General features: G+C 39.6%; 1 protein-coding gene across 1 annotated transcript in view; it reads left to right on the forward strand.

Moving 5' to 3' along the window:
- The first annotated feature begins 521 nt into the window (after nt 1–521).
- Nucleotides 522–14,942, forward strand: part of BCLAF3 (BCLAF1 and THRAP3 family member 3) — a 57,323-nt gene continuing 42,902 nt past the window's right edge. Inside the window, 1 exon segment of the mRNA XM_053891775.1 lies at nt 522–680. The gene's annotated coding sequence lies outside the window, so the exon portion shown is untranslated.

The raw sequence follows: 14,942 nt of genomic DNA on the forward strand, positions 1-14,942 counted from the left end.
TAACCTATTTGGGAGTCCCAGAGGGGAGGTTTTGTTTTCTGGATAGAAACTTAATTTGAGGCCACGGGGAATGGATAGAGGCTTAGAAGGCAGGGAAAGGCTACAGAAGTGCAGGTTCAGATGGGCTGGTTCTGGAAGAACCTCGAGGGCCAAGCCAGGAGCTAGAGGGCCGAGTCTCATCTGCTCCACCACCTTTGCCTCCCGTGTACAAGGCTGGAAGGCCCACGGGACCAGGCTCCTGCCCCTGGCTGAGGGATAGGCTCCAACCCCCAGGGTCCCAGGACCTGGAACGCCTGCTTCTTTCCTGGTGGACAGGAAGCAGACTGCACATGCGCCCTCGACAGAGCGGCAGGGATGGGAACGACCGGCAGAGGGCGCAGGAGCTCTGGCCGGTGCACCTCGGGCGGGGCACCCTCGTTGGCAGGGAGTTGAGAGCAGGGGTCGGTGGGAGAGTCGGCCGGCGCGAGGCCGCGAACAGTGGGCGGGGCCAGGGTGGGGGCGGGGCGAGGCGGTTCCGGAAGGAAGTGGTTCCGGGTCCCGTGGCCCGACGGTGGTAGCTGTGGTGTCGCTGCCGTGGGAGGTGGCGACCGTGTGAGGGGCGAAGCCCGAGGGGCTGGCGGCGGGGGCGGCAGCGGCGGCGGCGACGGGGTTGGTGGCGGCGGCAGGGACTTCCTGGCCGGGTGAGCGGCCCTTGGGGGGCGGGCGGGGCGAGGAGGCCCCGGCCCGCAGGGAGGGCGTGTCCGTCGCTAGGGAGGGGCGGTCTTGGGGCGGCGGGTGGGGCGGTGGGTAGGATGCCCGGGCAGGTCTCCGACTCCCGGGGGACAACCCTCCCCACCCACCCCCCCCACCCCCCCCCGCCTTGGGCCCAATGGACTGGTGCCTTCTCAGGTGTGGAGACCCTGGCACCTGCTGCCGTGGTCCTGATCCTCTCCTGTCGTCCGGCAGGCTGCGGCCCTGGCGGTTCGGAGCAACTGTCATGGGGACCGGGGGTTGGTGTCCAGGGACCGTGCCCTTGTCCCTGAGGCGGACCGGGGCGCGTAGCCTGCGGGACCCGAGCCGAGGAGACCCTGCTTTGTCCTCCGGAGGCTCTCCAGCCGCGCAGCGGCATCTTCTTCTGGTAACGTCCAGAATGAGTCGTGAAGGATGCTCTTTGTCCTGCATTGCAAAGTAAAACTTGTGTTTTTTAGAAACGTTATCTTGAAAATTGGCGCATCTCCTGTGCTTTTCTAAGGTGTATTAGGAAACTGGGCCAGTCACTGTCAGGATTTTCGTATCGGCAAGTCAGGAGGAAAAGAAATGGGAGAGAAACTTATTCTCCCAAATATTTTCCTGCCGAGTCGCTTCTTTAGCTGCCCTCTAGATGATTGCTTCTTTTTTTTCTGAAACAAAGTAAAAACTACAGGTAGAAATCACTAAGGTCTGTCTGACGTCTGACCCAGCAACATTTTTAACATTTTTTCTGAATGAGAACTGGTATGAATGAAAGACTGGAATTGAAAAGGAAACGTTTTGGTGGGGATTCACAATGAGTGCGTTATTTTTCAATGGTATTTTAATGCTTATGTTAATAATGCTTTATTTTTAAATAGTATTCTTAAAAATAGCTACAAAAAACTGTTTTTTTGAAAGTCCCTGTTGTCGTTTCAGAGCCCCTCCTTTAAAAGCCTTACTAGAAATACTTATGTATAGAAACGTTTAGTGACATTTGTTTATTTACAAAATTTCTAAAAGATGCAAAAGCATGATGAAGAAGATAACAGTTTCATCATTCCAAGTAACCATTATGAGTATGGTTACACTGGGTATACATCTCCATTATCTTTCTATGCAGAGATGAGTGTATGGATTTTCCTAAAGTGGATTCTCTATTATAACCTTTTTTCCCCCCTGACTTCATAGCATGCCATTACATGGCTGTCATAATTTATTTAGTTGGTTGTTCCATTTTACACTACTTAAAAACATTGTTGAAGAAATGTAAAATCTGCACAACCATGATTACTTCTTAGTGTACATTCCTAGATGATAGAATTGTTGGGTTTGTCTTTTTAAAAATGTAAATTACTCGATTTCCCTCTGGAAAGGATGTGCGATTTTCCCTCCCACTAACAATCTGTGAGTATCTTTTTCTACACCCTAGCAAAAGACAACATTTAAAGGATTTCTACTGGCTCACTTTGGGGCCATTTTTGTTCTTCTCTCCAACCGAGTACAAGTATCATTCTCTAGCTATCCTTTTTTTTTTCTTATTTGTTTTAGCAATTCAGTTTCTCATCTTTTATTCCACTTTTAACCGTCTAGTAAAGAATGGTTATGCAGGTGAGGCAAAGGCATCATAGAGTGAACAAGAGAGTTGTACTCAGGACTTCCTTAAATATGAGTGTCTCTGATTACCTTGCACAAACCACTTACCTTTTCTAAGGGACTGTTTCCTCAACTCTAAAAGATATTATAGCGCATTTGCCTTGCGTTTCTTACAGGGTGGTTTTAAGGGTCAAATGAGACATTTATGGAAAGTACGTTTAAACATACTCTGTCTTGTGGCCAATTATTGCTATCTTGTAAAAATTTCAGAGCACAAGAGCTTCTTGATTTTTTAAAGTAAATTTCTGAATTCAGAAAAGCCATTCTGTGATACCATTTGCCCCACTCTCTTTCACTTCTTAAATTCGAAGTTTTAGATTTCTGTCCTAGATTATATTCAGAATGCTATCAGAGTTATGAAATTAGGTGAATGAATGAATCTACACAAATGTTGAAGGAGCAAATATTTAAAGGCACTATATATAAAATTGAGGGGGAAAATATAAAGCTAAATAAAACACAATCCTTGGGATCATGATAAATAAAACATAGTCTTTGTGCCCTACAGGCTACAGAAAGAATGTCCAGGCAGCTAGAAGGTGGAAAAGCTGCTTTCCAAATTTAGACGGCAATTTTAGATGTGATGCAGGATGTCAACTATTCTCAAGCATGCTAAAGTCCAATTCTGCTGACCGAGCATCTGCACAAATGACCAGGCACTCTTGTCAGGGTCATCTTTCTGAAGGTAGGAATTGCAAGTTGAAGAGGTGTTAGTATTGGAGTCTGAGAATCTGGATTCTGGTTTCAGGTCCTTTACTTGGGACAGATTGGTTACTTCTTTGTGGCTTTTTTTCACCTATGAAATGAAAGTAATTCCAGCTTCCTCGGGGGCTTGTTTTGAGGATTAAATGAGGTATTTGCTAGACACTTAGTGAACCAGAAGGTACTAGCCCTCACGAAGTCTTTTTTATCCACTGAAAACTTAGCATCTCAGGGAAAGAAACCAGATCTCTTACAACTTTGTGTGCCTGCCCCCTACTAGTCATTGGCACTTAGTAATGTTTGCTAAATGAACATAAAATATATGACTGCTGATAAAAATTCATTCTGGACCATTGAAGAAGGTAATATGTAAATGTGGGATATTGAGAGAAATTGACTACAGTATTGGAGTTGATATTAAGGAATCAAAGGAAACACTGAACTAATTGGACCTAGGTTCATCTCTACTGTGACTGTCATTCTATGTTATATCCCCAACACCAGGCACATAGTTCATCCATATCAACAGTAAACCTATTCCCTAGGACCTCCCCCCCCCAAGGCACAATCCACTTTCTCTCCTTCCCTTCCAGTCAGCCTGTTAGAAGGAGTTGTTAATAATTGGCTTTCTTAAGTCTCTTTACCTTCCACTTAGTCCTGAAGCCACGTGTTCACATTTTTTTATTCCTTTTATTGGATCTCTATGCAGCTTTTGCCATGAAAGTCTTTCTTGAAATATTCTTTAGTGTATGAGATTCTATGCTGTAGGGTTCCCTCCTTCCTCAGAGGATGTCCCTTCTCAGTCTCCTTGGCTGGTTCATCTTTCTTGAAAGGTTGATGTTCTATAAGCTTGATCCTGCTCATGATACACCAGGTCTGGAATAATTTATAGAATATTGAAGCTATCTGGTGTTTGAAGGTTTGGTAGAATTCTCCTGTGAAACCAGCTGGGCCTGATGCTTTTTCAGGGATATTTCTTTAATAACTTTATTTTTTCTGTGAAAATTGGTCTCTTTAAGCTTTCTAACTCGGGGTCAGTTTTGGTAATTTGTATTTTTCTAGCGAAATACCTTTTTCATCTGAGTTTTCAAATTTATTAGGTAGAGAGGTACAAAGTGATCTCTTCTGATTTAAAATTTTTCTCCCATTTCAATGGTTGTTTCTCCCTCATTCTGTTTTATTTTTGTATATTTGTGTTTCCCCCTTTATTCTGAATCATGTTATATAGTGGTTTATCTCTTTTAGTTTTTTCAAAAACTACAGAATTTTAAATTATTACTTGGATCTAGTTTTCTGTTCTCTTGCTCATTCTCTTCCTTGGCTTTTATCTTTATTATTTCCTTCTGCTTTCTTTTGGTTTACCTTGTTATTTTTTAGGGTTTTTTTAACCTTGGAACTGAATTTATTTATTTTTATTATTTCATTTTTATTGATAAGTATGTTTAGAGCTGGATGCCTGGTTGGCTCAGTGGGTTAAGTGTCTGACCCTTGACATCAGCTCAGGTCATGATCTCACGAGTTCGTGAGACTGAGCCCCACCTCACACTCTGTGCTGACAGTGCAGAGCCTGCTTGGGATTCTCTCTCTCCCTTTCTCTCTGTCCCTCTCCCACTCACATGCACTCTCTCTCTCTCAAAATAAATAAACTTAAAAAATATGTTGAGAACAACAAATTTTTCTTTGATCACTACTTTAAATGCATCCCATAGAATCTGATAGGTAGTGCTTTCATTGTCATTCTAGGTGGAAGGGCTTTTCTGTTATATTTGTTAGTAAATTCTAGGGTTTTTGCCTTATGATCAGGGGATATTGTTTGTAATATTTCTGTTTCATGGCAGTTGCTGATGTTTTCTTTGTGACCTAATAAATGAGTACTTCCGGTGAATGTGGCATGCGCATGTGAGAAGAAGGTATATTCTCTAGTATGAGACTGTAGAGTTTGATAAATATCTTTAAGACTTACTCTGTTGATTATGCTGTTTAGATCTTCTGTCTCCTTATTTGGGGATCACTGCATTTTCTAACATACCACTGACAGTGGATAATTAAATCTTGTATTATTAGTGTGTTTCTATCTATATGTTGCCTTGCATCTCAAGTAGTTTTTGTTTCATAAAGGTGGTTGCTATGTGATGTTCATATGAATATGTGTATTTTTATGTGTGCTGTCTAAATCATGGATTGTGGCTTTCAGCATTAAAGAGTGTCTTTTCCGGGGGTGCCTGGGTGACTTGGTTAAGCCTCCGACTCTCGGTTCTTTCTATTTCTGTCCGCCCCGCCCCTCCCCCCCCCCCCACACTGTCTCTATGTCTATCAAAATAAATAAAAATAATTTTTTAAGTGTCTTTTTTTTTTTTTTGGTCACGATGAATGCTTTGGGGCTTGAATTTTGCTTTGCCTGATTCCACAGATGCCACTCTTCTCTCTTTTTATTACCGATTGCCTGGTATACTTTGGCCATCCTTTCATTTTTAACGTTTCAACATCACTTTGTTTTAGATGTGTCATTTGTATAACTCCTTGAGTTTTGTTTTGTGAGCCACATTGAAACTCTTTATTTTAATAGGTGAGTTAAACCCATTCACATTTATTGTTAGGACTAATATATTTGGCCTCAACTCTATCATAATATTTTGTTATCTTTATTTGCTGTTTCTTTTGCTATGAGGTGTGTTTTTTCCTCTTGTATTAAAAAAATTGGGGAGCGGTATTTAGGAAGGTTTGTATTTTTGTTCTGATGGTTCATTTTTTGTCCTTGTACCTCTGTAAATGCCCTTACTCCCCTGTTTGTTTATTTAACCTTTTGTGTGTGTGAGAAAAATACATCGTATTCATGAATTCAAAGTAGATTGATGATAGGCATCTGTGAGGGTTTTTATCTACCTCCAGCTCCTCACTGAAGAACTGACTGATCATAGCCACTGCAGCCAAGAGCATAATGCGTGTTCTGGTCCCCTCAGCTCTGGCTTCCTCTGATCTGCTGATCCCCCTTTTGTTCTGTGAGCTCTGACTTGGTCCTGTTCTGTGCTGAGATTGTGGCTTCTTTGTTGCAAAGGCTTTCCTGGGATATTGTTTGCATTTGTAAATGCTGGGTTCCTATTTAGTGTGAAATTTTTGTTAGTTGATTTTGTCTTTTTTGGTAGCGTCTTTACTGAGATATAATTAACATACCACACAATTCACCCATTTAAAAGTGTACAGTTTGGTGTTTTTTTGGTATACTTAGAGTTGTGCAGCCATCGCCACAGTCCAATTTTGAAACGTATTCATCATCCCCAGAAGAAACCCTGTGTGTATTCTCTCCAGTGCCCTACCGCCCCACCCAGGCAACCACCAGTCCGCTTTCTGTTTCTCTGGATTTGCGTATCTTGGACCTTTTATATAAATGGAATCACACAATATGCAGTCTTTTGTAACTGGCTTCTTTCCCTTAGCATAACAGTTTCAAGATTCCTCCCTGTTTGACCATGTGTCAGCACTTCATTCCTTTTTATGGTCAAATAATGTTCAGTCGTATGGGTATACCACATTTTGTTTATTCATTTATCTCTAAATGGACAGTGAAATTGTTTCTACTTTTGGCCATTATGACTAATGCTGCTATGAATATTTGTGTATAAGTTTTTGTGTGGACATATATTTTTATTTCTCTTGAGTATATATTTAGGAGTGGAATTGCTGGGTCATATGGTAACTGTGTTTAATTCTTTGAGGAACTGCCAGACTGTTTTCCCAAACGTCTGCATCATTTATATTCTCCCCAGCAATGTATGTGGGTTCCATATCTCTCCATACTTTCAGCATTTGTTATTATCTGTCTTTGATCATAGCCATCCAGTTGGTGTGAAGTGGTGTCTCATGATTCTGATTTGTATCTTGCCAATGGTTAGTGATGTTGGACATCTTTTCACGTGCTTATTGGGCATTTGTAGATCTTCTCGGGAAAAATGTCAGTTCAGCTCCTTTGCCCATTTTTAATTGGGTTGTGTTTTACTATTGAATCGTAAGAGGGTTTTTTGTATGTTCTAGGCATAATCCTTTATCAGATATGATTTGTAAAAAGTTTTCTCCCATTTTGTGGGTTGCCTTTTTGCTTTCTTGATAGTACAGTGTAAACATTTTAAATTGTGATGATGCCTGATGTATCTATTTTATCTCAAGTTTATTTTATTTTTATTTTGAGAGAGAGTATGAGTAGGGGAGGGGCATAGAGAGGGGGGAGAGAGAGGATCACAAGAAGGCTCGGTACTGTCAGTGTGGAGTTCGACGCAGGGCTCGAACCCACGAACCTGTGAGCTTATGACCTGAGCTGAAACCAGGAGTTGATGCTTAACCGACTGAGCCACCCAGGTGCCCTGTTACCTGTGCTTTTGATGTAATATCCGATCCAATGTCACAAAGATTATTTATCTTTATGTTTTCCTCTTATAGTTTTAGCTCTCACATTTAGGTCTTTGATCCATTTTGAGTTAATTTTTGTATATGGTGTGAGGTAGGGTTGAACTTTATTGTTTTGCTTGTGGATATCCACTTGTCTCAGCACTGTGTGTTGATTTGCGTAACCCCTTAATATATGATTTATTAGGTTCCCCCCTTCAGTATGCGTTAAGCCCATCTATTGTCTATACAGTAATGACCTTTTTACCATTATTTTCTTTTCCTGTCTCTTCTCCCATTTTTTAGTGTAGTTTTTCTACCTTGTCCCAATATGCCACAATTTTACATTAGTCTTTCACCTTCATCCTCATCTTTCTTTTAAAGTCTTACACGTACATTTACATATTTTTTAATGCTCAACATTGGTCCTTTGCTGTCATTTTCTCACTCATAATTTGGTTAGATGAAGCTCATCTTCTAGTAGATTTCTCAGGAAGGGCTAGTTAAATGCAGAAATTCCCTATGTTCTTGTATGCTGAAAACTTTTTTTTTTCTATAGCCTTGATATATGAAAGTAATTTGGCTGATAAAAAATCCTTGGTTCACACTTACTTTCATTGATTTTATTTTATTTTTTTATTTTATTTTATTTTTTTTTTTTTTCAACGTTTTTTATTTATTTTGGGGACAGAGAGAGACAGAGCATGAACGGGGGAGGGGCAGAGAGAGAGGGAGACACAGAATCGGAAACAGGCTCCAGGCCGAGCCATCAGCCCAGAGCCTGACGCGGGGCTCGAACTCACGGACCGCGAGATCGTGACCTGGCTGAAGTCGGACGCTTAACCGACTGCGCCACCCAGGCGCCCCTATTTTTTTATTTTAAATGTTGATCCATCGTTGCTTTGCTTTGTGTGTTAGTTTTGAAATATCTGATGGTAGTCTAATTCTTTTGGAATTATAGGTTATTTATTCTTTTTACATAGAGGTCTTGAGGATTTTATCTTTATATTTGAAATCAAATAATTTTTACTAGGCTTTGTTTCAGAATTGATTGTTTTGAGTTAGTTTTCCTAGGTATCTGGTGAGCTCTTCATTGTGTAAAGTCAGGTATTTTTCCATTTATGGAAAGTTTTCTTGAATTTTAGTTTAAAATATTAGTTTAATTCCATTGTTTCGTTTTCCTTCTAAGAGACTACAGTATTACACATATTATTCCTTCTTTACCTGTCTTCTTTTTCCACTACTTTCTTTCTGACTCGTTCTCTCTCTCTCACTCACTCACTTATTGTCATTTTCATTTTTTTGGTTTTCTTGTTTTTCTTCAATGTCTCTTATCTGAGTTGATTCTCCCTTGGACACCTTGTAATTTATTTTTCACTTCTGAGATAATGTAGTCTTTTTTGCCCATTTTTTCCTCTGAGTTCAGTTAACTTTTTTTTTTTTTTTTTTTTTTTTGTAATTTCACTCTGGGTTTTGATCTGTTTCTGTTCTTAGTTTTTAAATTTCTGATTCAACGTGAGTTTTTTTTTTTTAATATATCCTTAAATGCTTTTGGATATATTTAGTTCTGCTTGGAGTATAGACTTAGAGTTTTTTCTGCTTCGGTTTTTTGGAGAGGAATTTTCCTCAGTTGAAGAATTCTCTTTTTTAACTTTCTTATAAACACGTGGAAATCATTAGACTTGAAAAATTTTGCAAATCTCATGAGTATGAAATGGTATCTCATTGTTTTAATTTTATCTTTCTGATTAGGTAGGGTTGTTTATCTTTTCATATTTATTAGACATTTATGTTTCCTTTTTATTGTAAACTCAAAGGGTAGAGCTGCCATTTACTGAGGTGGGGCAGAGACTATAGGAGGAGCAGATTTTGGAGGGAGGTCAGGAGTTTGGTCTTGGACATGTTTACAGCATCCAGTAGGCTGTTGGATATGTAAGAGTGCAGTACAGAGGATAGGTGAGGGCTGGAGATAGAAATTTGGGGGTTATTAGTTTATGAAGAGTATTTAAAGCCATGAGACTAAATGAGAATATAGACTGGGGAGAGAGTGTAGACAATGAGAGGTCCAGAGACTGAAGTCATTGTTTAGAGGATAACTGGCTTCACTATTTAGGGTTCAGAGTGGTGAAGAGGGAGGTGGGGAGAAACCAGTAAAGGAGACAGAAGGAATTTAAAGGTAGGAGGAAAACCAGGAAAGTGTAGTATTCTGGAATTCAAGTGAAGAAAATGTTTCTGGAAGGAAGGTATGATCGACTGGCAAGTGCTGCTGGTAGATCCAGGAGGAGGAGGAGAAATAGCTGTTAGATTTAGTGACATGGATTTCATGATTGATCTTGACTAGAGCAGTTTGGTGCGGTGGTGGATTAGAAGGCGAGATTGGTGAGGGGCCAAGCAAGAATAGGAGAGAAATCAGAGTGACTGTGGTATATAGGCAGCCCTTTGAGGAATTTGGTTATAAATGGAGAAAGAGGATGGTAGTCCCAGGAGGATGTGGTTCTGGAGAGTTGGGAGCTTCACCAGAGGGAAGTTGTATGGTGATGGGAAGGATCTACTGAAGAGGGGGAAATGCTGTGGGAGGAAGAGGAAAATTGCTGGAGTTGGGTCTTTCAGCTTAGTTAGAGGATGTGTCCACTGCTGTTCTGGGAGAGATGGCTTCTTTTCGCACCAGTGTCCTCATCAGCATCTTCCTTGGAGTGAAAGTCTCTGCTGTCCAGTCGTCTTTCTGTGTTCAAGGGCAGATGGGTTCATTCACTGCACCTGGCCCTGTACAGTTCACTCTGAAGTAGCAGCATAAACCAATGTATCTACTGTTATTGACATCACCTTCTCCCCAGTAACAAACCCTGCTGGTGTTTAGTCTTTTCTTTCTCTCTGTCCATAAATTTTAGAAAGAAGCTGGTTCCTTTGATGAATTTTGCTAGTCACAAATAAGTTAGTTTAAATCCGAGATTGGCACATTTTTTTTTGCAAAGGACCAAATAGTAAATATTTTAGGCTTGGTGGTCTACATATAGTTGCTATTACATATTCTTCTTCTTTTTTTTTAACAACGCTTTAAAAATGTAAAAACCATTCTTAGGTTTTTACTCTATGGTTTAAGTGAACTCTCCTCCTTTCTTATCCATTAAGCTCCTGAGCCCATACTTTTCATTAACTAGCTTATGTGCCCTAAGCAACTGCAAGCAAAGTTCACTTTTTAAAAAGGTTTCATTGAGATATAATTTACAGGTTTAAAGAGTGCAATTCAGTGGTTTTTGGTATGTTCGCAGAGTTGTGCAACCATCTTCATAATATCTGATTTAATTTCAGAGGGTATTCATTGCCCCAAAGCTAACTTTTTTATAGCTTTGAGGTATGATTTATATGCAATAACATTTTTGAGTGAAGTTTGAATTTTAAGAAAGCTAATTTTAATATTATCAAAGGAAAATACCGTTTTTTAATGTTTATTTTGAGAGAGTGAGCGTGAGAGCGTGCGCGTGTGGGAAGGTGAGAGAGAGAGAGAGAGGGAGAAAGAGAATCCCAAGCAGGCTCTACACTGTCAACACAGAGCCTGATGCGGGGCTTGATTCCACAAACCGTGAGATCATGACTTGAGCCGAAATCAAGAGTTGGATGCTTAACTGACTGAGCCACCCAGGTACTCCTCAAAGGAAAATATTCTAAGTAATACTTTTGTTTTTGAGCCCCACAGAATTACTAAATCTTATTTTCTCCCATGGGACCCCCACCTTTTTCTTTAAGCCATTAGTTCTGTATTCCTTGGACCAACAGCATCCATATCACTTGGGAACTTGCTAGAAGTAAGGCTCACCCTTGGGGTAGGGCCCGGCAATCTGTGTTTTAACCAGCCCTTCAAGTGATTCTGATGCACACTGAAGTTTGAGAGCTGCTACTCTAAATTCTGTTGCTGAGTGGAATTGCTGGGTTATGGCATATGAGCATGTTCAACTTTAAATGGGTACTGTCACCTCCTTCCAAATTGGTTAATGCTCATGTATACTCCCTAGCAGTATATGAGAGTCCTTATTGTTCTACATCCTCACCAACACTCCAGAATGTGCAACTTTGATTTTTTTGTGTGGGTGTGGAATGGTTATGATCTTAATTTGTGTTTACTCAGTTACTAATGAGGTTGAATATCATTATGTCCATAGGTAATTTGAGTTTTGTGTTCTATGATATGTTGCTAGGAGTTTTTTGCCTATGAAAATAAATATAGTTATGCAAACAAATAATCACAATGTATTGAAATCATCGCAGAATAAATCTGGAATTTCCAAGAAGGAAACTCAGGGGGAAAATAACAAAGTCAAGGAAAGAATCCCAGGGGAGATGCTGGTCAAACAGTCCTGAAAGAAGATTTGTCAAGTGGAGTGAAGGAAGACCATCTGTGTGGTATGGGGAACATGGCCTTATCAGGGAAAAGCAAATAGTGTGGTGTGGTGGGCTAATAGAATATGTGGAGGAAAAGACATACATAAGGCTGTGGGAAGTGTAGGAAACGACTAGATATTTATGTTTTAAGTTTGTTTAATCTTTTATTAATTCCTGGGCATGTGGGTTATAATTAGTTTGGATGGGTGTTTTTCCTTTCCTATTACAAATGGTGATATAAATGTATTAGTATATTTAGTTGTTTTTTTTTCCCTTTTAAATTATTGTCTTAAAATATTAAGTTTAAATTGAAATTATTAGATTAAAAGAAAGTGGGCATGGGGCACCTGGGTGTCTCAGTTGGTTAAGTGTCTGACTCTTGGTTTTGGCTCAGGTCATGATTTCACGGTTCATGAGTTCAAGCCCCACATTGGGCTCTGTGTTCACAGTGTGGAGCCTGCTTGGGATTCTCTCTCCTCCTCTCTCTCTGCCCCTCTCTCACTCACGTGCACTCTGTCTCTCTCAAAATAAATTTTAAAAGATAAAATAAAAGTTAAACATAGAGTTCTTATATGACCCAACAATTTCATGCCTAGGTTTATACTCAAGAGACGTAGAAACATATGTCTCCATAAAAACTGATACACAGATATTCATAGCAGCATTATTCGTAGTAACGAAAACTATAGAAGTAACTCAAATGTCCACTGGGAGAGGAATAAATAAATAAATAAATAAAAGGTGGTACGTTATGCAGCTGTAACAAAAATGAAGTACTGATACATGGTAAAACAGGGATGACCCTTGAAAATGTTATGCTAAGGCAAAGAAGCCAATCACAAAAAAAGCACATATTGTATGAGTCCATTTATATGAAAAGTCCAAAATAGGCAAATCCATAGAAACAGAAAGTAGATTAGTGGTTGTCGGGGGCTAATCAAAGGAGGAAAGGAATGGGAAGCAACTGCTAATGGGGTTTCTTTCAGAAGGAATGAAATGTTCTAAAAATAGATTGCGGTGTTGGTTCTGTATTTCTGTGAAAATACTAAAAAATATTAAATTTTACACTTTAAATGAGTGAATGTATGGTATGCAAATTGTATCTCAAAAAAATCTGTGTTTTTTTTTTTTTTTTTTTTTTTTTTTTCAGAAAAATAAAATGGAGGGGCACCTGGCTGGTTCAGTCAGAAGAGCATGCAACTCTCGATCTCAGGGTCATGAGTTTAAGCCCCACAATGCCTATAGACCTTACTTCAAAAAAATAAAAACGGGGCGCCTGGGTGGCTCAGTTGGTTAAGCATCCAACCCTTGATTTCGGCTTAGGTCGTGATCTCACAGTTCATGGGATTGAGCCCCACAATAGGCTCTGGGCTGACAGTGCAAAACCTACGTGGGATTCTCTCTCTCCTCTCTCTGCCCGTCTCCTGCTCTGGGCTCGCTCTCTCTCTCTCTCTCTCTTTCTCAAGATAAACCTTAAAAACAGTGAAAATAAAAAACAAATAAAATGGGAAAACATTACTTTCCAGAAAAATTATGCTTTTTCATCATCACCAGCAATATTTGGTGTCAGCCACCGCCCCCCCCCTCCACCGCCCAACCCTGGGATTTTTATTTTTGTTCCATTTCATAGATATGAACTGATACCCAAAGCTTCCTTAGTTAAGTTATAAACTCCCTCAGTAGAATGTAAGCTCCAGAAGACAGGAATTTTTCTCTATTTCTGTTCATTGCCGGATCCCCAAAACAGTGCCTGGCAAATAATCACTCAGTAATATTTGTTGAAGGAATGCATTTTGATACTTTTAATTGGATAATTTTCCCCTTTACTGTCTTAATTTCATAGTACCTGTGAACCAATTATTCTTACTAGCCTCAATTTCTTTTTGGAAAGAGGCAGTGTATAAATAAATGAATAGAATTGAATGTCCTTTTGATGAGTGATCTGGTTCAAGTCCTTTAACCTTGTGTGCTTTTTCTTCTGAAATTCATTATAGCAGTAGTTTGCAAATGTATGACTATGAGGAACCCCTTTTTAAATAAGTGTCCACACAATAGTAGTTGTACTTTTTGTATCAATCAATGGAAAAACTACATACAAGAAGCCATTTATATTTTAACATTTGCCATACTGTCTTCAGAAATTTGCAAAATAGAGGTTATAATATATGAGACATACATTGATTCATTCCAGAGCCTGTGCATGGTGGCTCCAAGTATTATTCATGGAGCCATGGCAGTAATTTTGAAAGCCGCCAGTAGTTTGGGGCCAATAAGGTGGGAACTACTTAATTATAGTATCAGAACTAAGGAGGGGGGCACCTGGGTGGCTCAGTTAGTTAAGCATCTGACTTTGGCTCAGGTCATCTCATGGTTCATGAGTTTGAGCCCTGCATTGGGCTCTCTGCTGTCAGTATAGAGCCTTCTTCGGATCCTTTGTCTCCCTCCCTCTCTGCCTCTCCCCTGTTCTCTCTATCTCTCTCTTTCTTAACAATAAATAAACATTAAAAAAAAAGAACTAAGTATTACTGACATTTAAATAGTAGCTACTATAGAAGATTATGCCCTAATCACATATTTTAAAAATTTGGTTCCTAAAGCTATCAACTTCTTTTAAAGCATTAATATTTTAAAAATCAAGTTTCCATGCATTGCTTGTTTTACCAAAGAATCGGCAACACACTAAATGTTTAATCATGCTTAATTAAGTTTTGGTATATTTAGTTGAAGTTAGACAGCAGTTTAGTACTATAATAAGGTATTTTAATTCTTATTATCCAGCAGTTTAAAAACAGGATATCTCATCAAGTATTCCTAAACTTTTGTCTGTGCTTATATGAAGTATTTATGTACATGGTGAAAGACAGGAAGGTAGTAGTGATTCAGATGGAGCAATTCTGGGTATTTCCTCCTTTTGGAACACTTATTTAGCAGTTGCTGTGTGCCAGGCACCATTCTAGGTTCTTTTCATGACTTGACTTGACTCAGGGATCATCAAACTACAGTATATTTGACCTTTGGGGCCTCTTTTTCTGTGGCCCGTGAGCTAAGAATGGTTTTATATTTTTAAAGAGTTGTTGTATTTGTTATCTATTTAATTTGTTGAAGTTTATTTATTCTGAGAG

The sequence above is a fragment of the Panthera pardus genome, unplaced genomic scaffold (assembly GCF_024362965.1).
Source record: "Panthera pardus isolate Hobbes unplaced genomic scaffold, ASM2436296v1 HiC_scaffold_27, whole genome shotgun sequence".
NCBI classification, from domain to species: domain Eukaryota; kingdom Metazoa; phylum Chordata; class Mammalia; order Carnivora; family Felidae; genus Panthera; species Panthera pardus.